The 23,265-nt window shown below is 50.8% G+C and overlaps 1 non-coding gene across 1 annotated transcript; it reads left to right on the forward strand.

Annotated features, from left to right (window-relative positions):
• The first annotated feature begins 22,931 nt into the window (after positions 1-22,931).
• On the forward strand, positions 22,932-23,003 carry TRNAQ-CUG. Its single transcript has one exon. It is a non-coding gene; the product is annotated as a tRNA-Gln (tRNA).
• The last annotated feature ends 262 nt before the right edge of the window (positions 23,004-23,265 follow it).

Genomic DNA, 23,265 nt, shown 5'->3' on the forward strand with positions numbered 1-23,265 from the left:
TTTTTAAATTTTGGCGTTACATTAGCTAACTTCCAATCATTGGGTACCGAAGCCGATTTAAAGGACAGGTTACAAACCTTAGTTAATAGTTCATAACTTCACATTTGAGTTCTTTCAGAACTCTTGGGTGAATGCCATCTGGTCCCGGTGACTTGTTAATGTTGAGTTTATCAATTAATTCCAAAACCTCCTCTAGTGACACTTCAATCTGTGACAGTTCCTCAGATTTGTCACCTACAAAAGCCAGCTCATGTTTGGGAATCTTCCTAACATCCTCAGCCGTGAAGACTGAAGCAAAGAATTCATTTAGTTTCTCCGCAATGACTTTATCGTCATTAAGCGCTCCTTTGTATTTTGATCGTCAAGGGGCCCCACTGGTTGTTTAGCAGGCTTCCTGCTTCTGATGTACTTAAAAAACATTTTGTTATTACCTGTGGAGTTTTTGGCTAGCCGTTCTTCAAACTCCTCTTTGGCTTTTCTTATTACACTCTTGCACTTAAGTTGGCAGTGTTTATGCTCCTTTCTATTTGCCTCACTAGGATTTGACTTCCACATTTAAAGGAAGTCTTTTATCTCTCACTACTTCTTTTACATGGTTGTTAAGCCACGATGGCTCTTTTTTAGTTCTTTTACTGTGTTTCTTAATTTGGGGTATACATTGAAGTTGGGCCTCTATTATGGTGTCTTTAAAAAGGGCCCATGCAACTTGCAGGGATTTCATTTTAATCACTCTACCTTTTAACTTTTGTTTAACTTTTGTTTAACTAATCATCTGCTTCCTCACCATGGGGAACAGGGGCAGAAAATGCTTTTTAAAAAGCCTTTTGAAAAGTAAAAAGTAAAACAAGCCAAGCAACCCCCTCCCTTGCTTTGTGCTGGGTGCCCAGCTGTGGGCTTGTGTGTGTGTATGGGGGGGAGGCTGGCGGGAGAGGTGTTCTGAGCACACTCCGGTCAGGGAAGGGGTGGAGTTGGCCAAAGGGGCAGGTTGAATCTTTAGCAGAGAATTCCTTTCTCCATTGTGTTAGCTAAGCGTTGCTGTTAAATGTCAGCCGACAAATGCAGCATTTGAAACAATCCGACTCTAAATCCCCTGCCTCTCAGTTGCTGTAGTTCTCACATCCTCTGCTCTTGTGATGTCACCACATGACATAGTGTCTTATTCCCATAGTGTCCTGTAGGTTAGACAGGAATAAGTTTATGAGGTAAAACTGAAGCATAACTCCATCCCTTCCTCCTTTGACTTCGGAAAATAAATCCTGTCGCCTCCTCAGTCCCAACCCAGCCCCACCGGCGCTGCTGCGGCTTGGAGACAGGTGCCCTCTCATCTGGCCCTGAGCTGCTGTGGGAGAGAGGCTGGAGGGGCAGTTCTTTCTCCCTGGGGCAACCTGCTCCCCAATCTCCTCATTCTCAGCCCCACCCCAGAGCCCTCACCCCTGCGCCCCTACCCTCTGCTCCAATGCTGAGACCTCATCGCTAGCCCCACTCCAGAGCCTGCACCGCCAGCCGGAGCCCTCACATCACTGCGCCCCAACCCCGAGCCTCTCCACACTCCAAACCTTTCAGCCTCACCCCTGCCACACACATCCATGTGCAGAATGAATTTTGTAAGGAGCGCAATATGCAGGTGATGTGTCACACCTCACCTCCATATTTGTGCCCAAAACAAAATTCATTCCACACATGGACATAACAAATTAGAGGAAACACTGCTCCTGACTTTCAGCCTCTCTCTCACATCTTGAATTTCACACATTGAGTGATCAGAATAAAGTGGCCTCAAGTGAGCTAGAGACCAACAGTGGTTCATAGTAATTATTCAGCAAGTATTTTAGAAGACCTAGGACATTAATGAAAATCATGACCTGCCAAGAGACAATTAATGGAGAGAAGCAGCAAGATTAATTCCATACATTGGATTGGTTGTGACTTATTTGCCTGATTTGAAAAGAGACCAAACTGACCTGAGTCTCCTTGGTGTCGATAGCCCCCTGCTCAGAGACTCTGAGTGGCAGGAGGCTGAGGGGTCTCACCAGATGTCCCAAAGGATGGCCCAGGACAGCATCAGAGGGGATCACTCTCAGACCCAGACCCACCTCTTGGTGAGGACCTCCCGCAATGAGAGCAATACCCCTCCCCTGCCCGCACTCCAGACCCATCCCTCCTAGGTAGAGGGAGGGAATCTGGAAAAGGGAAAAAAGAAGCAAGAGAAGAGGAGAAAGGAGGGAGGAAAGAGGAAAAGATAAACCAAAAAGGATACACCCCAATGTCCCCAGGGATTCCAATCATCAAAACCTAGGGAGGAAATCAAATTCTGCCACCTGAAGCCAGCGCTGTCTGTGCCTAGAATGCTGCCTGTGCCAGGTGGATCAGACGGAACAGGTTCCAAACCTCTCTGAGCCTCTTACCTTCTCAAAGGGAAGTTTGTTTTCAGCACAATCAGTGGTAGGAAAGGAGAAAACTCCACAGAGGTTCCTCCTCATGCTCACAACTCTGAATCCTAATTCTCTCTCAGCCCTCGAGGAGAGACCTCGCGAAGGAGACTTGCGGCAGCAAAGCCGGGAGGTCTCAGAGACTGGCCTGGCCCTGCACCTCTGTCCTGCCCGGCTGATGTCGGGGTCTCTGTGAGGTCACCCTCCCCACCACCTTTGCCCAATAGGCCGAGTTCCTGCAAAAGGCCTTTGTGATGTCACTGCCACCCCACCCTCCTCAAAGCTGATGTCCTGCCCTGGCCAGACTCATTATGCCCATCGTTGCCCCTTTAACCTTCCGTTGTCTCTCTCTGACCACCGTCACTCTCCATCGGTTCACTGAGATTGCCACACTCATTGCTTCCAACACAGCTGCTTTTCAGCTGCAGTGTGGAGACTGTTTGTGTGTGGGGAGAGACAGTGTGTGTGTGTTGGGGAAGAGTGAGTGTGTTGAGGTAGGTAGGAGCGGATCATTATTATACCTACTTGAAAGAGGGAGACACTCAGTCTGAGAAAGGAGAATTGACTTGTCTTAGGTCACAAAGCCAGTCAATGGCTGAATTGGGAATAGGACCCCCAGAGCCCTGATTTTCAAATTAACCGTCGGATCTTGAATTTCATACATTGAATGACCTCAATAAAGTGCTCTCAGATGAGCTCCAGACCAACAAGTATGCACAGTAATTATTCAGCCAGTATTTTAGGAGAACTGCAATGTTAGAGAGAATCATGAACTGCTCAGAGACAATTAATGCAGAGAAGCAGCAAAATCCATCAAACATATAAGTGGTTATGACTTATTTACTTGGTCTTAAAAGAACAACAAGACCTGAGTCTCCTCCTGTCATTAACCCCCTGCTCAGACAATCAGGGTAGAGACTGAGGATGGAAGGCTGAGGGGTCTCACCAGAGAGCTCAAAGGATGGCCCAGGTCACTGGTGGGGATCACTGCCCCAGCACTACTGCAGCTCCACAGTTTTGGTTTGGAATAAAATTCTGCCTCCTTAAGATCATGTTTTCCATGAATTCAACTGTCACCAGATGGATCAGACTGAACAGTTTCAAACCTTGAGGAGGCTCTAACCCTCTAAACAGGGTCGGCTGTTTTCAAGTAAAATCACTAAAAGGGAAAGAGAAAACTCGAAAGAGGTTCCTCCTGGCGCTCAGGTACGTGACCGCAATATTCCCCCAGTCCTCAAAGAGAGACCTGGAGAAGGAGACTTGCTGAAGCAAAGCCACAGGGTCTCTGAGGTTTCCCTGGCCCCTCGCCCCTGTCCTGCCTGGCTGATGTCAGCATCCCTCTGTGAGGTCACCACCTCCCCACCACCTTTGGCCAATAGTCTGAGGTCCTGCAAAAGGCCTTTGTGATGTCACTGCCACACCCCTCCCTTGCTGAGCTAATGTCCTGCCCCTGGCCAGGCACTTTGGAGGTTTGAGCTACTCCCTGTGGATCACCCCACTCAAGGAGCATTCGTTCTAGGAAGAAAGCCAGCTAGACAGTAAAACATCAGACGCTGCTCCCAATGCTACACTCAGTTTTTTAGGAATTAGTCGACTTTATGGCTAGAAGAGACCATTAGAGCATCTAATCTTACCCATGCATATCACAGGCCTCCTGTATGACACACTAGCTACTTTTGGGGTAAACACATTCCAGAAAGGCATCTAGTCTTCATGAAATGACGTCACGAGATGGAGAATGCACCAATTTCCTTGGTAACTTGTTCCTGTGGTGAATCATCCTCGCTGTTGAATATTTGTGCCTTAATTGTAATATGAATTTGTCTCTTTTCACCTTAGGACCCGGCGAGGTGGGAGTGTGCCAGACCTTGGGCTGCAGCCCAAGCCGTAACTTCTACATGACAATTAAACAGCCCCACAGCCTGAGTCGTGTGAGCCCAAGGCAGTGGTACGGGCCAGCCACCGGTGTGTAACAAGTTTGCGTGGAGAATTTGCGGCAAAACTGGGAACTGAACCCAGATTGTTTCAATTCTTGCCTCCCCCCTTAACCGCAAGCCCAGCGTGTGTGTGTACAGCATTGTTTTGGTCTGTGTTTGCCTTGTATTGGCTTCCAAGGGAGGCTGTGGAATTTCCTTCATTGGGGTTTTAAGACCAGGTTAGAGATACGCCAGTCTGCAAATGTATAGGGATACATGGTCCTGCCTCAACACAGCGGGCTGGAGTAGATGACTTCTCAAGATCCCTTCCAGACCTACATTGAAATAATTCTCTTTTGTGCTGCGTCATGTTCTACACTGAGCTGTTTTGCATGGTGCCATTTGGAACTGTGATCGCACCATTTTGTGTAGCAGTTTTATGGTGAATTGTTTTGCCTCAGCTTGTTTTCCATTGTGTACTTTTGTCCTAGGATGTCATAGTTCGCATCGTGTTGCTTTCTTTTCCTTTGTATTGTCATTTTATGCTGTGGAGTGTAGGTTGTGTTTTTTTTCACCCTGAATTTTCCTGACACTATGTTGTGGTGAGTTTTATTCTGTATGTTGTGTTTTTATATGTATATATTGCATAGCATCCTAGAAATGTAGGGCTAGATAGGACCTCAAGATGTCATCAAGTCCAGCTTTCTCTGCTGAGGCAGGAACAAGTATATGTAGATTATCTATGACAGAGCTTTGTCCTATTTGTTCTTAAAAACTACCAGGGAAAGAGACTCCCAGCCCCTTGTAAGACTGTTCCAGAGCTGAACTGCCTTAGCTCTGGGGACACCCACACAGATTTTAGTGGTGAGCAGCTCTGGAGAGAGAGAGGAGACCCCAGTGAGTGGGCAGTTGGATAAAGAGACTAAAGTTGGGAGGAGAAACATTGACGTGTCCAAGGTCACCCAGGCTGTCTGTGACCGAGCTAGAAATAGGTTCTAGTGCCACCGTACTGCTGTTTCTGAAGGTCTCTGCCACACTGCTGTTTTAGGCACTGGTGCAAACCCTTAGTGTAGACAGAATTTACACTAGTGCACTCTGGCACTGGTGCACCATGTCCCAGTTTGAAGGTTTGGGGTGGGGAGAGGGGCTGTGACCTCCTGAGGCCTGAGGCTGACTGAACGGTGCAGCTGGTAACGGAGGGGCAGCACTGAGTGCTGGAGGTATGAGCCAGGAGCACAGCCCCACAGGACTGGACACTGACTTCTCCTGACCCAGGACACACCCCAGCGAGGTGGTTTGTCCATGGATGTGCAGGCTGTCTTGGCAGAGCAGCTCATTTGCAATCCCTGCACACCTCTTCCTACAGTGTGCACTGGGACCTTTCCAAGCTGCGAGTGACAGGGCTCGGGAGTTAACAGGATCTGTTCCTGGCTCTGTCATGGATCTGTTTGGTGACCTTGGGAAGTCACAGCTCCTCTCTGTAACACTGTCTTCAGTGACTCGAGAGCACTAGCACCAGCCTCAGGCAGACTGGTGAGAAGCAGGGCACAAACCCCAAATTGGGTGTGAGGTCTGTATGGAGATTTCACCAACCAAGTATCCAGTGTAAACGCTTCAGGCATTGTAACAGCATTAACATGGAATCACAGACAGTCCTCTTGGGTGATCCCATATATCTCACCACGCAGGTGAGCTCACCTTGTGACAGGTGGTCCCTTACTCCAGGGGTTCCCAACCTTTTCTTTCTGAGCCCCCACCCCTACCCTCCACCCCCACACGCTATAAAAACTCTACTGCCCATGTGGGCCACAATAACTGGTTTTCTGCATATAAAATCCAGGGCTGGCGTTAGGGGTAGCAAGCAGGGCAACTGCCTGCGGCCCCATGCCACAGGGGCCCCCGCAAAGCTACATTGCTTAGGCTTTGGCTTCAGCCCTGGTGATGGGGCTCAGGGCCCTGGACTTCAGCCCCCTGCGCTGGGACTTCAGCTTTCTGCCCTGGGACTCAGTGAGTCTAATGCCGGCTTTGCTTGGCAGCCCCCTGAAAGGTGCTCACGGCCCCCCAGGGGGGCCCTGGTTGAGAACCACTGCCTTACAGCACGAATCACAGCAATGTTCAAGTTACTGCCAGTCCCAAAGGACCCGTCACTTCCTTAGGTCAATTAAATCTTAGATCTTCCAACAAAGACACTTGTAGCCAGTCCTGTCATAACCTGTATTAAGACTTATTTAAAAGGAAACGAGAGTTGTTAACAAAGTTAAAGCAGGTAATCCTATAGATGCAGATGAGTTGCAGTCTTAAATTTCAAAGGTAATAGAAGCTTCTGTAATAAGCAAGCTCTACATATTCTTTAGGACTAACTCAGGCTAAGCAGCTGGGGATCTCTTGCTTATGCCTAGAAACTTTGCCCCAGCGTCCAGGCAGCATACAGACAATCAGTTCCTTCTCTATGGGGTTTTTCATCCCCTTCCTACCATGTGGTCTGAGCAGGAAACTTAGCTACTGGGAAGTGAAGAGCACAACAACAGTCTTGTGTCTTTGTTAACATCCCATAATAGTCTCTCTGGTGTTGATGGACCTTTCCTGCCAGGCAGGGTGTAATGCATTCTGTTGCCAATCAGCACTTCACATTGGTAAAGTCTCTCTCCTGTTTGGTGATTTACAGAGCCACAGAGGCTCACAATGCAACTAGTCAGATGTTAACTCAGGCAGCAACTTACAAGTATTCAATAAAGTCTAAACACAAAACACATTCTTATGTTCACAGTCTGTATGAGGAGTATCTACTCATTTGGACTCACTGGGGAGCCACAGAAAGAAACAAGGTGTGCTGAGGCAAGAAGGCCCAATCCCAGAGCCCCCAGGGTCATGCTTCCCAAAAGCTAAAACTAGGCCCAGCCCATGAAAGGGGCACTCCCAGGAGAGACTGTGTAAAGGCTGGAGCGTCAAATAACTTAGTTAATCTGAGAGAGCTGCCTTGGGGACAATGACAGGGCACTCAAGGCAGGATGAAGTATTATCTAGACTAGGAGTGGCCAACCTGAGCCTGAGAAAGAGCCAGAATTTACCAATATACATTGCTAAAGAATCATCAGCTCCCACCCCCTGCTCCCAGTGCCTCCCACCCATGGGAAGCCACACTAATCAGCACCCCCCCTCCTCGCACTCCCGATCAGCTGCTCATGCTATGCAAGACACTCGGTGGGGACGGGGGATGGAGCGTGGGCACTGCAGGCTCAGGAAGGGGGTGGGAAGGGGTGGAGTGGGGCAGGGCCTGTAGCTGAGTAGTGAGCACACCCAGCACATTGGAAAGTTGGTGCCTGTAGCACCAGCCCCGGAGTTGGTGCCTGTACAAGGAGCTGCGTATTAAATTCTAAAGAGCCACATGTTGGCCACCCCTGATCTAGACCATCCCTGAGAGGTATTTGTCCAGCCTGCTCTTAAAAATCCCCAATGATGGAGATTCCACAACCTCCCTAGGCAATTTATTCCAGTGCTTAACCACCCTGACAGGAGTTTTTCCTAATGTCCAACCTAAACCTTCCTTGCTGCAATTTAAGCCCATTGCTTCTTGTCCTGTCCTCAGAGGTTAAGAACAATGTTTCTCCTTCCTCCTTGAAATGAACTTTTATGTACTTGAAAGCTGATCATATCTTCTCCTGACTAAACAAACACAATTTTTTCAGTCTTCCCTCATAGGTGATGTTTTCTAGACCTTTAATCATTTTTATTGCTCTTCTCTGGACTTTGTCCAATTTTTCCACATCTTTCCTGAAATGTGGCACCCAGAACTGGACACATTACTCCAGTTGAGGCCTAATCAGTGCAGAGTAGAGCGGAAGAATTACTTCTCATGTCTTGCTTACAATACTCCTGCTAATACATCTCAGGATTATACTTGGGTTTTTTCCAACAGTGTAACACTGTTGACTCATATTTAGCTTGTGATCCACTGACTCTCCCAGATCCGTTTCTCCTGTGCTCCTTCCTAGGCAGTCATTTCCTGTCTTGTATGTGTGCAACTGATTGTTCCTTCCTAAGTGGAGTACTTTGGATTTGTCCTCATTGAATTTCATCCTATATTCTCCAGTTTGTCCAGATCATTTTGAATTGTAATTTAGCCTCCAAAGCACTTGCAGCCCCTCCCAGTTTGGTATCATCTACAAACGGTATAAGTGTAACAGAGAGACTCTGCTACTGGGAGGGTTTCACTATGTCTAGGAGGGTTGCACCCTGGTGGGAGGGGGCTAGGCCTGTACTGGAATAAGGTCATTTTGTGCTACACAGTGTGGCAGAACCTAGAATGTCCATTACCAGGGAAAAATGCTGGGGGGAATTGACATGTGGAAAGGACAGAAACCCTGTCTGAATTCTCTCATTTTGCCCTTCTTGCCCTGGCAGGCTACAGAATAATGTCCACCTTTCACCCTAAATCATCCCCTCCTCCCAGCAGGAAGGAAACGGCTGCAATGGAGCTGGCTCAGGTAAGGGATTATCAGGGAGCTGGTGGTGGGTTCTGCTTGGACGGAGAGGAGAAGTAAATGAATAGGAGGGTGGGAGCTGCTAGAGGTAGTGGGAGGCAGGAACTGTCTAGGGTGTGGAATGGGAGGGGAAATGATGTGACAAACCTGCTGAGACTTGTGTACTCTAGGGTGTGATGGGCTGTCAACTCGGGGGTGCAGTCTGGGGGGCTTCTGGGAAACACTGTCCCTCTAACCCTCAAACTGGGTTGGCCCTTCTCACACTGCCAGCCTCTCCAGGCCCTGTTATTACCCAACAGGACAGCAGGTGGCACCACGCATCCAACTAAGCTACCTGAGTGCTTTACCTAAGCCACTCAAAGACAGATAGAAGACAAAAGCCAATTTCCCAGCCATAAGTGGTAGCAAACAGATCAAAGCAGATTACTTAACAAATAACCAAAAACTCAAACTAAGCTTAACATACTATCTGGATAGAATTTGAATAGCAGTTTCTCACCCTGACTGATGATACAAGCAGTTCACCAAGTTTCCATACACAAGCTAAAAATCCCTTTACCCTGGGACCAGCAGTTCCCCCAGTTCAGTCTTTCTTCCTCAGGTGTTTCCAGGAGTTCTCTTGTGTGGGGAATGAGGCCAAGAAATGATGTCACACTCCACCTTATGTAGCTTTTCCATAGTGCGGAACCATTTGTTCCAAACTTGTTTCCCAGTCCAGTTTGTGGAAAATACAGGTACCAAAATGGAGTTTGTTGTCATGTGGTCTGCTCACATGCCCTAGCATGCCCTGCTGAGTCATAGTAGCCATGGCTCATAGGCTAGCTGAAAAATTCACAAGAGGGCTAAGCTCTTCCACGGTCCATTGTCTTTCTTGATGAGCCATGAACACTGTCTGGCTTCTTTGTTGTACCTGAAAGGCTTTTTGTGAGTGTTACCCAGAGTAAACACATTTGAAATACAGATACAGAGTCAATATCCATAACTTCAGTTACGAACATGATACATGCGCACAAATAGGACAGTCATATTCAGCAAATCATAACTTTTCCAATGACACTGAACATGACGCATCTTGCACAAAATGCAACATAATTATGTCCTAATCATTTTATAATCATACCACTATGCTGAATGTGTGGTGTAGTGTCAGGGCCTAATTTCAAGGCACAGGAGTTGGGAATGGAACTTCCACTCTTTGTGGAACAGGAAATAACCCTCCAGCCAGGGCTGGGAAAACTTCCCGGACTCCCAGTGCTGGAGCCTGAATCTTCTGACACTTCATTAGTTACCACGAACCCCAATCTTTGTGGCAACTGCAAACTTTATCAATGATGATTTTATATTCTCTTCCAAGTCATTGATAAGAATGTTAAATAGCACAGGGCCAAAACCAATCCTTGTGGGAACCCTCTAGAAAGAAATCTACTCAAGCATGGTTCCCATTTACAATCATAGTTTTTAATCTGTTTAATGTATGCTGTGTTTATTTTGTATCTTTCTAGTTTTCTAGTCAAAATATTGTGCTGAACCAAGTCATATGCCTTACAGAAGACTAGGTAATGTTTTCACCTCTCAGCTCATCAATACTATTAGCTGCAACCAAACTTTTGATCTCACCCAATAAGGATATCCAGTTAGATTGATTGGATCTGTTGTCTCTGAACCTTTGTTAATTGGTACTAATTATATTACCCTCCTTTACCTCTTTATTAATTAAATCCATATTCGCTGCTCTATTATCTTGCCCAGTATCGGACTAACACGCTTGTAATTAGCTGGGTCATCTCTTTTACACTTTTTAAATATTGGCACAGCATTAGCTTTATTCCATTCTTCTGGAATTTCCCCATTGGTCCAAGTCCTAATTAAAATCAACATTAACAGTCCTCCACCAGGTCTTTCAAAACTCTTAATACAAGTTATCTGGACCTGCTTATTTAAACATGTCTAACTGTAATAGCTTCTCTTAACATCCTCGTGAGTTATTGTTGGGATGGAAAGACTGTCGTTGTCAACGTCTTATATGATTACATCATCTGTTTTTCTCCAACTCCAGGAGTGAAATATTTATTGAACACTTTTACCTCTTCTGTATTATTTTTGATAATTCTGCCATTTCTATCTAGTAATTTACCACTACCATTGTTAGGGATAAATTTTGTACTTAATATACTTTTTTAAAACTTCCTTCTTATTTTCATTAAGTGGTCATTGATTCCTGATAGCTTCCCTTACCAATTTTCTACAATTCTGACTTTATAAAGAATATTCTTTACAGTTGACTTCCTGTTCTTCCATATATTTTATTTGGAGATTCCTACCAGGAGCCACCAGCAGGGTCCAGAGACAGCCCCATCTCCTATATCAAGCCCTGGTTAGTAGCTATGTGATAAATGTGATGACTCTGCCTCTGTCTGTCAGCTGGGAGACACAAAGGTTCTCTCTTTCCATCCTCTGATGCCTCCTGGCTGCTCTAAGCAAGGTGGGATGGGACTCTGTTAACATGTGCCTCCTGGAGCTCCCATTTACCTGGTGCTGCTGTTCCGTGAATAGTGGGGTTGTGAGTGGGGCAGCAGGTACTGAGTGTTGGACTCTTGCTCTTTCAGGGGCCGGTGACCTTCGAGGAGGTGGCTGTGTATTTCACCAGGAAGAGTGGGTTCTGCTGGACCCCACTCAGAGAGCCCTCTACAGGGATGTCATGCAGGAGAACTATGAGACGGTGGTCTTGCTGGGTAAGGAGTCCTGTCGCCTGGGTTATTAGAAGCTGTGGGGTCTCTAAAGAACCTGAGTAGTAATAACTGTATACCTTTATTCATCATACAAGTTTTGCAGGTTTTCTTGCCCCCCTTTTTTGCCTTATCTCCCACACGCTAGTATCATTTTTGGACATGTGCCTTTTTGGTGCCGTCAGTCATTTTAAAATTGGATTTAATATATCCTTATTGGCTATATTAATCACTGTAGCTTTCATGCCTTTTCCTCATTTTAAGAGGAAAATATGCCTCCTGTAGAATTCTAAATTGAGTAAATATGTGTATGACTCATGCATGGTTTGTGTGACAGTGAGATGAGCTCTTTTAGGAGAGCGTGTAATGTTGCCATTCAGGATCCCATGGGTGAAGGGATAAGAGAGTCGTGGGAGGGGGAGAGAAGAGGGGGGAGTAGATAATTCTGGGGTGCCAGGACATGGGGAGGGTGTGTGCAGGGTTAGAGCTAAGAAGCAGCAGGGAGGTAGGAGGTAGTGAGAGATGAGGAGAAAATACAAGAAGCTCCCAAGGTGTCGGGAAATGGTGCCGGCTGAGAGTAATGGGAAGAAGGGAGGAGTGTGGAGAAAGGGCACCCGGGAAGTGGGCTGGGTGGGTCATTGGGAGGAGGAGAGGTTTGAAAATCTAGAGCTGTGGGGATCCCAGACCTTTAACCTCAATCCCTACTGAAGCCTTGTTGCTTTAGAGCCTACACTCCAGTTTTATTTCTGTTCAGTTTCACTTCTTTTTACATTTCCCCCCCCAAATATCATTATTTTAACATTTGACCTCCCTCTCCCACTCATAACCCCTCTCCCCATATAACCTCCCCATGTCTATGCTCAGTGACCCTGGCCACTGATCCTGAGTCCTTGCTGCATTCCTCCCTGTGATGATGCGGTTCTGGCGGGACCCAACGGAGAGTGCCAAATCAGGACCAATTGCTCAAACAGGGCAGTCACAGCCCTAGGCTGGGGTTTTTCCACCTCTAAGGCAAACCAAACCAGCCAGACAAAGAGGACTTTGGTTTCACCCCACTGGCTAACCACAAGTCACACAAGCAATTCCTTAGACACTCCAGTCTCCCAGTATCACCACCAGTGCCACTCGTCCTGGGGATGAATGGTTATGAAAACCAACACCCCAATAAAAGAAAACAGTTCTCTCGATCCCAAAGGACCAAGCCCCAGACCCAGGTCAATATACACATCAGATCTTACCCACAAATCACACTGTTGCCAATCCTTTAGAATCTAAAATCTAAAGGTTTATTCATAAAGGAAAAAGGTAGAGATGAGAGCTAGAATTGGTTAAATGGAATCAATTACATTCAGTAATGGCAAAGTTCTTAGTTCAGGCTTGTAGCAGTGATGGCATAAACTGCAGGTTCAAATCAAGTCTCTGGAGTACATCCCCCGCTGGGATGGGTCATCAGTCCTTTGTGCAGAGCTTCAGTTTGTAGCAAAGTCCTCCAGAGGTAAGAAGCAGGATTGTAGACCAGATGGAGATGAGGCATCAGCCTTAGATAGGCTTTTCCAGGTGTAAGAACCTCTTTGTCCTTACTGTGGAAAATTACAGCAAAATGGAGTCTGGAGTCACATGGGCCAGTCCCTGCATACTTTGCTGAGTCACAAGGCGTGTCTGCCTTCTCTCCATGGGTCAATTGTGTAGCTAATGGTCCTTAATGGGCCATCAAGCCAGCTGGGCAGAGCTAACACCAACTTGTCTGGGATGTTTCCCAGAAGCACAGCACCAACTTGAAATACAGACAGTATAGAGCCAATATACATAACTTCAACTAAAAATGACACATGCACACAGACAGCATAATCATAACCAGCCACCCATAACCTGGTCTTAGACACCTTATATGACCCCCTTTACCTAAGATTTGGTGCCACTACAGGACCTTGGTTGCAAACCATGTTCTATATGGTCCCAGTTTATACTGGGACGGGACCGAGGGGACGAAGGGGGCAGGGACGGATGGAGACAGGGGACGGGACAGAGGACAGGGCTGGGCGGATGCAGGGACGGATGCAGACAGGACGGGACAGAGGACAAGGCTGGGGGGATGCAGGGACGGGACCGAGGGGACGAAGGGGGCAGGGACGGATGGAGACAGGGGACGGGACAGAGGACAGGGCTGGGGGGATGCAGGGACGGGAGGGAGGGGACGAAGGGGCAGGGACGGATGGAGACGGACGGGACGGAGGACAGGGCTGGGGATGCAGGGACGGACGGAGGGGACGAAGGGGCAGGGACGGATGGAGACGGACGGACGGAGGACAGGGCTGGGGGGATGCAGGGACGGGACGGAGGGGACGAAGGGGGCAGGGACGGATGGAGACGGGACGGGACGGAGGACAGGGCTGGGGGGATGCAGGGGCAGGACGAAGGGGGCAGGGACGGATGGAGACGGGACGGGACAGAGGACAGGCCTGGGGGATGCAGGGGCAGGACGAAGGGGCAGGGACGGATGGAGACGGACGGACGGAGGACAGGGCTGGGGGGATGCAGGGCAGGGACGGAGGGGGCAGGGACGGATGGAGACGGACGGACTGAGTACAGGGCTGGGGGTATGCAGGGACGGGACGGAGGGGACGAAGGGGGCAGGGACGGATGGAGACGGGACGGGACGGAGGACATGGGTGGGGGTCTGCAGGGATGGGACGGAGGGGGCAGGGACGGATGGAGAAAGGACGGACGGAGGACAGGGCTGGGGGATGCAGGGATGGGACGGAGGGGACGAAGGGGCCGGGACGGATGGCGACGGGCGGGACGGAGGACAGGGCTGGGGGGATGCAGGGAAGGGACGGAGGGGACGAAGGGGGCAGGGACGGATGGAGACGGGACGGGATGGAGGACAGGGCTGGGGGTGCAGGACGGGACGGAGGGGACGAAGGGGCAGGGACGGTGGAGACAGGGACGGGACAGAGGACAGGGCTGGGGATGCAGGGATGGGACGGAGGGGACGAAGGGGGCAGGGACGGATCGGGACGGGACGGCGGGCAGGGCTGGGGGATGCAGGACGGGGCGGAGGGGACGAAGGGGCAGGGACGGATGGAGACAGGGGACGGACGGAGGACAGGGCTGGGGGATGCAGGGACGGGACGGAGGGGACGAAGGGGCAGGGACGGATGGAGACAGGGGACGGACGGAGGACAGGGCTGGGGGATGCAGGGACGGGACGGAGGGGACGAAGGGGCAGGGACGGATGGAGACGGACGGACGGAGGACAGGGCTGGGGGATGCAGGGACGGGACGGAGGGGACGAAGGGGCAGGGACGGATGCAGACAGGGGACGGGACAGAGGACAGGGCTGGGGGATGCAGGGACGGGACGGAGGGGACGAAGGGGCAGGGACGGATGCAGACAGGGGACGGACGGAGGACAGGGCTGGGGGATGCAGGGACGGGACGGAGGGGATGAAGGGGGCAGGGACGGATGGAGACGGGACGGGACAGAGGACAGGGCTGGGGGGATGCAGGGGCAGGACGGAGGGGACGAAGGGAGCGGGGACGGATGGAGACGGAACGGGACGGAGGACAGGGCTGGGGATGCAGGGACGGACGGAGGGGACGAAGGGCGCGGGGACGGATGGAGACGGAACGGGACGGAGGACAGGGCTGGGGATGCAGGGATGGGACGGAGGGGCAGGGACGGATGGAGACGGACGGACGGAGGACAGGGCTGGGGGATGCAGGGATGGACGGAGGGGACGAAGGGGGCAGGGACGGATGGAGACGGACGGACGGAGGACAGGGCTGGGGATGCAGGGACGGGACGGAGGGGACGAAGGGGGCAGGGACGGATGGAGACGGGACGGGATGGAGGACAGGGCTGGGGGGTGCAGGGACGGGACGGAGGGGACGAAGGGGGCAGGGACGGGTGGAGACAGGGGACGGGACAGAGGACAGGGATGGGGTGATGCAGGGACGGGAGGGAGGGGACGAAGGGGGCAGGGACGGATGGAGACGGGACGGGACGGAGCACAGGGCTGGGGGGATGCAGGGACGGGGCGGAGGGGGCAGGGACGGATGGAGACGGGACGGGACGGAGGACAGGGCTGGGGGGATGCAGGGACGGGACCGAGGGGACGAAGGGGGCAGGGACGGATGGAGACAGGACGGGACGGAGGACAGGGCTGGGGGGATGCAGGGACGGGACGGAGGGGACGAAGGGGGCAGGGACGGATGGAGACGGGACGGGACAGAGGACAGGGCTGGGGGGATGCAGGGACGGGACCGAGGGGACGAAGGGGGCAGGGACGGATGGAGACAGGGGACGGGACAGAGGACAAGGATGGAGAGACGCAGGGAAGGGAGTGAAAGATGGATGGAGCGGGAGGGTGACGAGATCGCAAGCGTGAACTATCAGGCCACGTTGGTGGAGGTGGGGGGGAGACAGACAGACACAGGTGCGCAGCCCCGTTGGGAGCCAGAGGCACACTGGTCTGCCTGGCCGTGTGCTACCAGCGTGCCCTTTCCTATGTGCCCTAAGGCATTCCTATGTTATTCCATAACATTCCTATGTGCCATAACATTCTTATGTGCTGAATAAGAGCACATAACATTCCTATGTTCCCCTCCCAACACCAGGAGGGGTGTGTGTGTGTGCCCTTTCCTATTCTTATGTGCTGATCAGTACTGTGGTAGCAGAACTGAAACTGAAAAGGTAGCAGGCAGGACTATGCACAAAGAGAAAAGGGATGTAGACCTGCCCTTTGTACCCTGCAGGACCTGTGGTCACAGGCCCTTCCTGATTTGGGGGGAACCAAGGAATATAAAAAGTAATCTCTTGTAAATTGAACCAATGTTGTCTGACTGCTAGAGTTGGAATCTTGATACTAATTTTTCCTAATGATTGTAAGTTATTTACAGTCACCTGGCTGGCCTTTGAGGACTGACAAATCACAGCCAGAAGCTCTTTGATTTTTGGGAAGGCCCCAGATCATTTTGCAGCTGGAGTGGGCAGCACCACTCAGGCTACCGTTGATACACTAGGACTATCACAAGTTCTGCTGAGCATCCAGCATGACGTTTGACCACAAAAAGGGGCAGACAAATAGAAGAGGCAATATAGTATGTAGTGGGCTCAGGGATGAGAACAAAGGACTAATCCTAGCGTTGACACTGGCTCCCACTGTGGCCCTGGTCAAATCACATAGGCCAAAATTTCCATACTTGAGTGCCTATAGTTATGTACCTAAATCATTGACTTTGATAGGGTGTTAGAGCAGTGGAAGCTACTCCAGCCATTGATCTTTTCCCATTTTGCATACTGAGGAGGGACAGTGCTTCCTTGTGTCCCCCCTTGCAGGATTCCCAGCACCCACGTGTTACTCATGTGGGTATTGAACATAAAATTTTCCCCATGCAAAAATACATTTTGTTTTCAAACAATCCAAGGACTTAGTTGACACGGAGAATTTTTTTAGAAAAAGGGCAAAATAGCTTGACATTTCAAAAGAAATCACTGTTTAATTTTCTTTATAGTTCAAACATTATTTTAAAGGAGTTGAACTCAGATGTTCCTGAGGTTTAACAATGACTTGTATACATAGCTCCCAGAATGGAACCTGTGCAAACAAAAAATAAACAATAATAGTGTCTTTTAAATTCACTGTATTTTTAAAGACACACAGAGGAGAATCAGCCAGGCTGATTCATTGTATTTTCCCTGTGCTGATGAAGGAATTAGAGACAATAACAGAGCTTGACAAAACCAGCTAAAGCCACCAAACCAACTGGAGGGTTAAATCTATCAATCAGCAGTAAATATGAAATATAGGGGTGGGATCAGGGCGATGCCCTGGGAGAAGCCCAGAGAACTCCTCTTCCCCAATTGTCAGAAGAGGGAAGGTGCTGGGATTTTTATCCAAATGCCCTCCTGAGTCCTGTTTAGAGATTCAGGTTCTTTAACATTATAGCTGTCCCAAGTTTGCATAGTGCAATGCTTGAATTTACATGAAGAGAAAGTAGAGAGTAAGTAGTAAAGTTCTTCCAATTTTAAACTAGATGTATATTAAATTAAATCTGTGCTAATTAATCAGATGCATAAAGAGTATTTAAGACAACAGCTCAGCCCTCTCACCCACCCTCTCCATCACCATTGTCAACTTTCTCTGGATGTGTTTTTATGGATAAACTGAACTGATCTGACTGGCTGAATCAAACAATAAGTTGTTCTAAACGAATCACGATGCTTCAGGTCAATAACTGTTTGGGAAACATCTGTTACGTTACTGCTTCAACATTCAGCTGAGAAAATTATTAGATATATATTCTGATAATTTGAACAGAAACAAAGTCATCATAACAGAACATTGAGAGAGGATCAAAGCCTTAGGTTTTGAAAATAAATATCACACGTCAACATTTTTTCCATAAATGCTTCGGCAGCGGGAGACCTTATCCTAAGATAACATTCTCCAGCAGAGAGATGATCTCTTAATTAGAGCAACATGTAAACTACTTTAGGATGCTTGATATAAATCCTGCAAACTGATTCATTGATACTTTTACTAAGATGAATTTTGATATCATGGGATGAAATCCTGGCCCCACTGCCACACCCCTCCCTTGCTGGGCTAATGTCCTGCCCCTGGCCAGGCACTTTGGAGGTTTGAGCTACTCCCTGTGGATCACCCCACTCAAGGAGCATTCGTTCTAGGAAGCAAGCCGGCTAGACAGGAAAACATCAGACGCTGCTGCTCCCAATGCTACACTCAGTTTTTCAGAAATTAGTCGACTTTATGGCCAGAAGAGACCATTAGAGCATCTAATCTGACCCCCTGCATATCACAGGCCTCCTGTATGCAGGCCCGCCCAGATGGGGGGGCAAATGGGGCAATTTGCCCCAGGCCCAGCAGGGGCCCCCACGAGAGTTTTTCGGGGCCCCTGGAGCAGGGTCCTTCACTCGCTCCGGGGGCCCCGGAAAACTCTCATGGGACCCGGGCCCCCAGAGCTTCTTCGCTCCCGGTCTTTGCCTGCCAGGGGTCCTTCCTCTCTGGGACAGAAGGACACCCCCCCACCACCACCGAATTACCGCCGAAGCGGAACCTGCCGCCGGAGTGCAGCCGGGTCTTCGGCGGGGGGGGTCCTTCTGTTCCGGGACCCGCCACTGAAGTGCCCCAAAGGCCCGTGGTGGGGGCTGCACTTCGGGGGCGGGTCCCGCTTCGGCGGTAATTCGGCGGTGGGGGGCCCCCGCTTTGGGTCTTTGGGGCACTTTGGCAGCGGGTCCCGGAACGGAAGGACTCTCCGCCACTAACTTACCGCCAAAGCGGGGGCCCCCCGCCACCGAAGACCCTGGACCCCCGGAATCCTCTGGGCGGCCCTCGATTTAACAGGGGTTTGTTTCAACTTGTTGCCCCGATTAAAATCTATGGCTAAAAGGCAGCCACTGTTGTTAGTACTTGTACCTGTGTTTGGTGCCACCTCCTTTCCCTTTGGCCTTGTAGTTGACCAAGGGCAAAGCTGAACATCTCCTCAGACACCAGGGAGTGTTTATGTCCATTCCTGCGAGCTACACAGGGGGTTGATGTTGCTGCTTTCAATCCTCTGGCTCTGCCGGGATAAGGAACAATTCAAGCTGTCACTGAACTGAAGGAGGAAGATCAGTTTTTGACAGGGAGAGGGACGCCTCCTCTTAAAGGTGTTTGGCTGGCTGGCAGTCCTGATCCCCAGATCTCGCCCGTGGGGCTCCAGCAGTTTGGGGACCGGATCTCTCCCTTGGCCCCACCTGCTGCCTCCAGGCGCTCCTCCCCAGGGGCCCCAGCAGTGCAGCACAGCTGAGCAGCATCTGCCTGCTCGCTCCAGTGGCTGTCGGCCCCTCCCCATGGCAGGGCAGGGTGGGGCTGGGCCTCCATGCGCTGCCCCCACCCCGAGCCCCTGCAGCCAATGGGACACTGCGGGGGTGATGCCCGGGGGCAGCAGAACGTTGAGGCCCCCCAGCCCACCCCACCTTGGAGACCCAGGTAAGCGCCTGACTCCCTCCCAGAGCCTGCACCGCCACCCCCTCCCCACATACCCCCTCCTCCCTGCAAACTCCCTCCCAGAGCCTGCAGCCCGGTCCACACACACCTGCCCCCAACTCCCTCCCACAGCCTGCACCCTCTCCCTCCACACACACCCTCCTGCCCACCCTAATCTCCCTCCCAGAGCCTGCACCCCCACCCCTCCTCCTGTTCCTCCTACCCCCTGCCCCAGCCCAGAGCCTGCACCCAGCACCCAAACTCCCAGAGCCGTACAAGGAATTTTTGTGCCCGAGGCAAGGGCCAGCTCCAGGCTCTTTGGCTGCGGGTCCTTGATCCCTGTCGGAGGAAGGACCTGCCACTGAATTGCCACCGCCGCTTCATTCATCCTTCGGTGGCAATTCAGCAGTGGGTCCCTGAGTCCCTCTCGGAGAGAAGGACCCACTGACGAACTGCCGCCGAAGAAGTGGCAGCGGAAGCGCCTCGCCCATGTTACGGTGCTGCAAACTCCATCCCAGAGCCTGCACCCCAGAACCCCACCCCCACCCAAACTCCCTTCCAGAGACCAGCCACTCAACCCGTCAGCACCCAAACTCCCCAGAGGCTGCACCCTCCTGCACCCCAATCCTCAGCCCCAGCCCAGGGCCTGCACCCTAGACCTCCTCCCCTCACCCAAACTCCCTCCCAGAGCCTTAGGTAGGTGGGGGGTGGAGTTTTGGGGGGCTGGTTCTGGGCGGTATGAGTGACATTATTGGCCCACTGGGAGGATTGGAGGACTGGCCCTGGCCCTAAGGTAAATTGAGGTTGAGACCCTGCTTTAAGGGATTGGAGCAATGCTGGAGAGACTGACGGGCAGGGAGCTGGGGAGCTGTGTGTGCTCCAAGGAGAGTTGTTGTGCTCTGGTGACACAGAGCGGGGGTGGGGACTTTGTAAGCTGTGGTGTTTGTATAGAGATAAAGTTTACTAACCCCCAGGTTAAAAACTGTTCCTGCTCTGGGCTATACAGGATGTTCTCTGTTGAGAGTGTAGCTCAGTGGGTGAATGTTTCCCTGTAGGGTAATGGGTTCCTAGTTCCACTCCAAATGCGTCCCTTAAAGAAACTTTTTCAAATGAAAATCGATTTCCACACCCATCTCCAGTATGTTCAGGAGTTCGCTGAAGTTGAGGGGGGCTTGAAATGAATTTAAACACTATTTTCCTATGCAAATGAATAAAGACCTAGCAGAGCTGCCCAGCAGCTGAATTCAGTTCCAGTCCTCAGCGTCTCTAAGAGGGACACTCGGTAGCTGAGGCATGTGGGACACCTCTGGGATGATGACAGGAGAAAAAATGCTGGATTCAATGAAAGCTGAGACCATAGGAGGAGAAGGTGAATGGCAACACCACACATAGTCATAACACTCAGACACGGGGCTTCACTGTCACTACCCCTGTGTTTTCCATCATTTATATCCAGGGGTGAAAGTAACTTACAGGACTTACCGGTACTGCCGGAGTCCCGAGGGGGCGTGGCCTCATCCAGAAGGGGCGTGGCCTCATCTGGGAGGGGGCGTGGCCTCTCAAGATTTAAAGGCCCTGGAGTACCAGCTGTGGCTGGGAGACCAAGGGCCTTTACATGAACCAGGGCCTCCCAGCTGCAGAGGTAGCCCTTTAAATTCTGGCCCCAGCCCAGCCACCAGAGCCGCGGCCGGGAGTCCAAGGGCTCTGGGCTGACCGCAGCCGCAGCAGCCCAGAGCCCTTTAAATCCGGCCCCAGCCTGGCCGCCGGAGCCGTGGGTGGGGGGTTTAAAGGGCTCTGGGCTGCCAGCTGTGGCGGGGAGCCTAGAGCCCTTTCAATCCCCACAGCAAAAGCCGGTGCAGTCCGGCACGGCGTATTGGCTCTGCCGCTATGCCGCACCAGCTTGTACCAGCTTACTTTCACCTCTGTTTCTATCCTAAGGAACACACCTCCCCTCCCCACGCACTGTCACACACAACCTTCTCCCCTTGAGCCCCATCCAACACTCCCCCACACACGCCACGGGACACAGCCTCTCGGTGACTCACCCCGAATGGGGCTTGTCTCTTCATCTCCCCAACAGGGGAGCACGGAGCCGAAAGGGCCACAGGAGACTAGTGGAGCTAGGCAGGGATAGAAAAGACTTCCTCCCTTTCCTTCCTCCCTGAGTCCCGTTAATCTCACCCATCAGATGTTCCAGCACCAGGTGGGCTCAAAGAACCAACCTTCCCATGAGCAACGTACGGGTGAACCACATCTTTCAAATGGAAGGATGCTCCCCACCTCTGCTGCTGCCATTCTGCAGCCTTTCATATGGATTTGTATTAGCTAATGCAACCCCCCCACTCCTCTAATCCAGCCATGAAACATGGAGACAAGCTCCTGAAAGCAGGGCCCAGTGGTGCAATGGGTTAGTGCCCAGTACTTACAGAGCAGTGCTGAGTGGAGTGATGCTGAGGTTGTGAGTTCAAACCTCACCTGCAGCCCTAGTTTCCTTTAAGCAAATGGCTTCTGCCAATCAGTTTGCCCTGCAGAAAATACAATTCCTGCTCAGAAGACACTGAGGTCCCCTTGCTTTACAGAGAGCAGGGCAGATTCCACAGATCTACCAGGCTCTGCCCTCCACCAGCTGCCTGTGTCAGGAAGGGTCAGGCAGAGCCCAGAGCACTGCCCCTGACTCCCCCTCAGTCTTTGCTCCCTAAACCACCTGTGTGCTCACCCACTTCGCTGTGAGACTCAAACCCTGCCTGGCTTGCTGTATGCTGGTGTGGTTTTCATCTGCCACGTTGATGTGCATGTGGGTCCTGTGTGATTTTGGTGGATGTCTTGCATAGTTCTGTGTGCATGGATGTGTGTATGATTTTTGCATTAATATTGTTTTTTGCTTTGTATTCTTTTGATATGTGGGTTTTGTGTTTCCTGTTGTGGGCTTTTGCTGTATTTTTGGTGTGGATTTGTTCTTTCTATATTTTGTGAGGTTTTCCTTTTTGTGTATATGGCTCTGTGTGCTGTGTGGGTTTGGTTTTTGTTATGTCTGTGTGGGCCTGTGCAGTGTGTGATTTTCTCATTCTCTGTGTGCGTGTTTGTCTCTCTGTTTGTATCTTCATGTGTAAATTCACTGGAACTTTTCAAAATCTGCACAGCTTTGCCAATTTTCACCAGGAATTTTTCTCCATTAACAAATTCTCACTTGTTCCCTACCCGTTGGTGACCATTGCCCCAGGGGCCTGTCAGTCTCAGGGTCCTGATTTCCCATTGGCCCTTCCCCCTTCTATTGGGACTGGGAACTAGCCAACCAAACCCCACTAAGTTTTAGTAAAGGGCCAACAGTCCCTTACACAAGCCAGCCCTGTGAGAGTCACCAATGTCCCGAGAGAACAGTACAAGCTGGTCCCATGGTGTAAAGGGCAGCACTCAGGACTCTGAATCCTGCAATCTGAGTTCAAATCTCAGTGGGACCTTGTGTTAGCTGGTGGTAAAGATCTGGTGCTCAAAGTGCTTTCCTGTCTCCAGCTATACAAAAGTGGGTCATTTCCCTCCTGCTGGTTAAGTCCTTTCCCCACCAGAGCCAGGTCTTTGGTGGGGGTTTAGAAGTGGCTCTAGTGGTTGGGATTCTCACTGCTTCACCTGATGCCCACAAGTCTGGTGCTTGTAGCCACACTTTTCCTCTTGCTCACATGGCACTTGAAGAAAGCAGTGCCAGGGCCAGGCTTGATAGGCAGG

This window comes from Mauremys reevesii, linkage group 17 (assembly GCF_016161935.1).
Source record: "Mauremys reevesii isolate NIE-2019 linkage group 17, ASM1616193v1, whole genome shotgun sequence".
In the NCBI taxonomy this organism is placed as follows: Eukaryota; Metazoa; Chordata; order Testudines; family Geoemydidae; genus Mauremys; species Mauremys reevesii.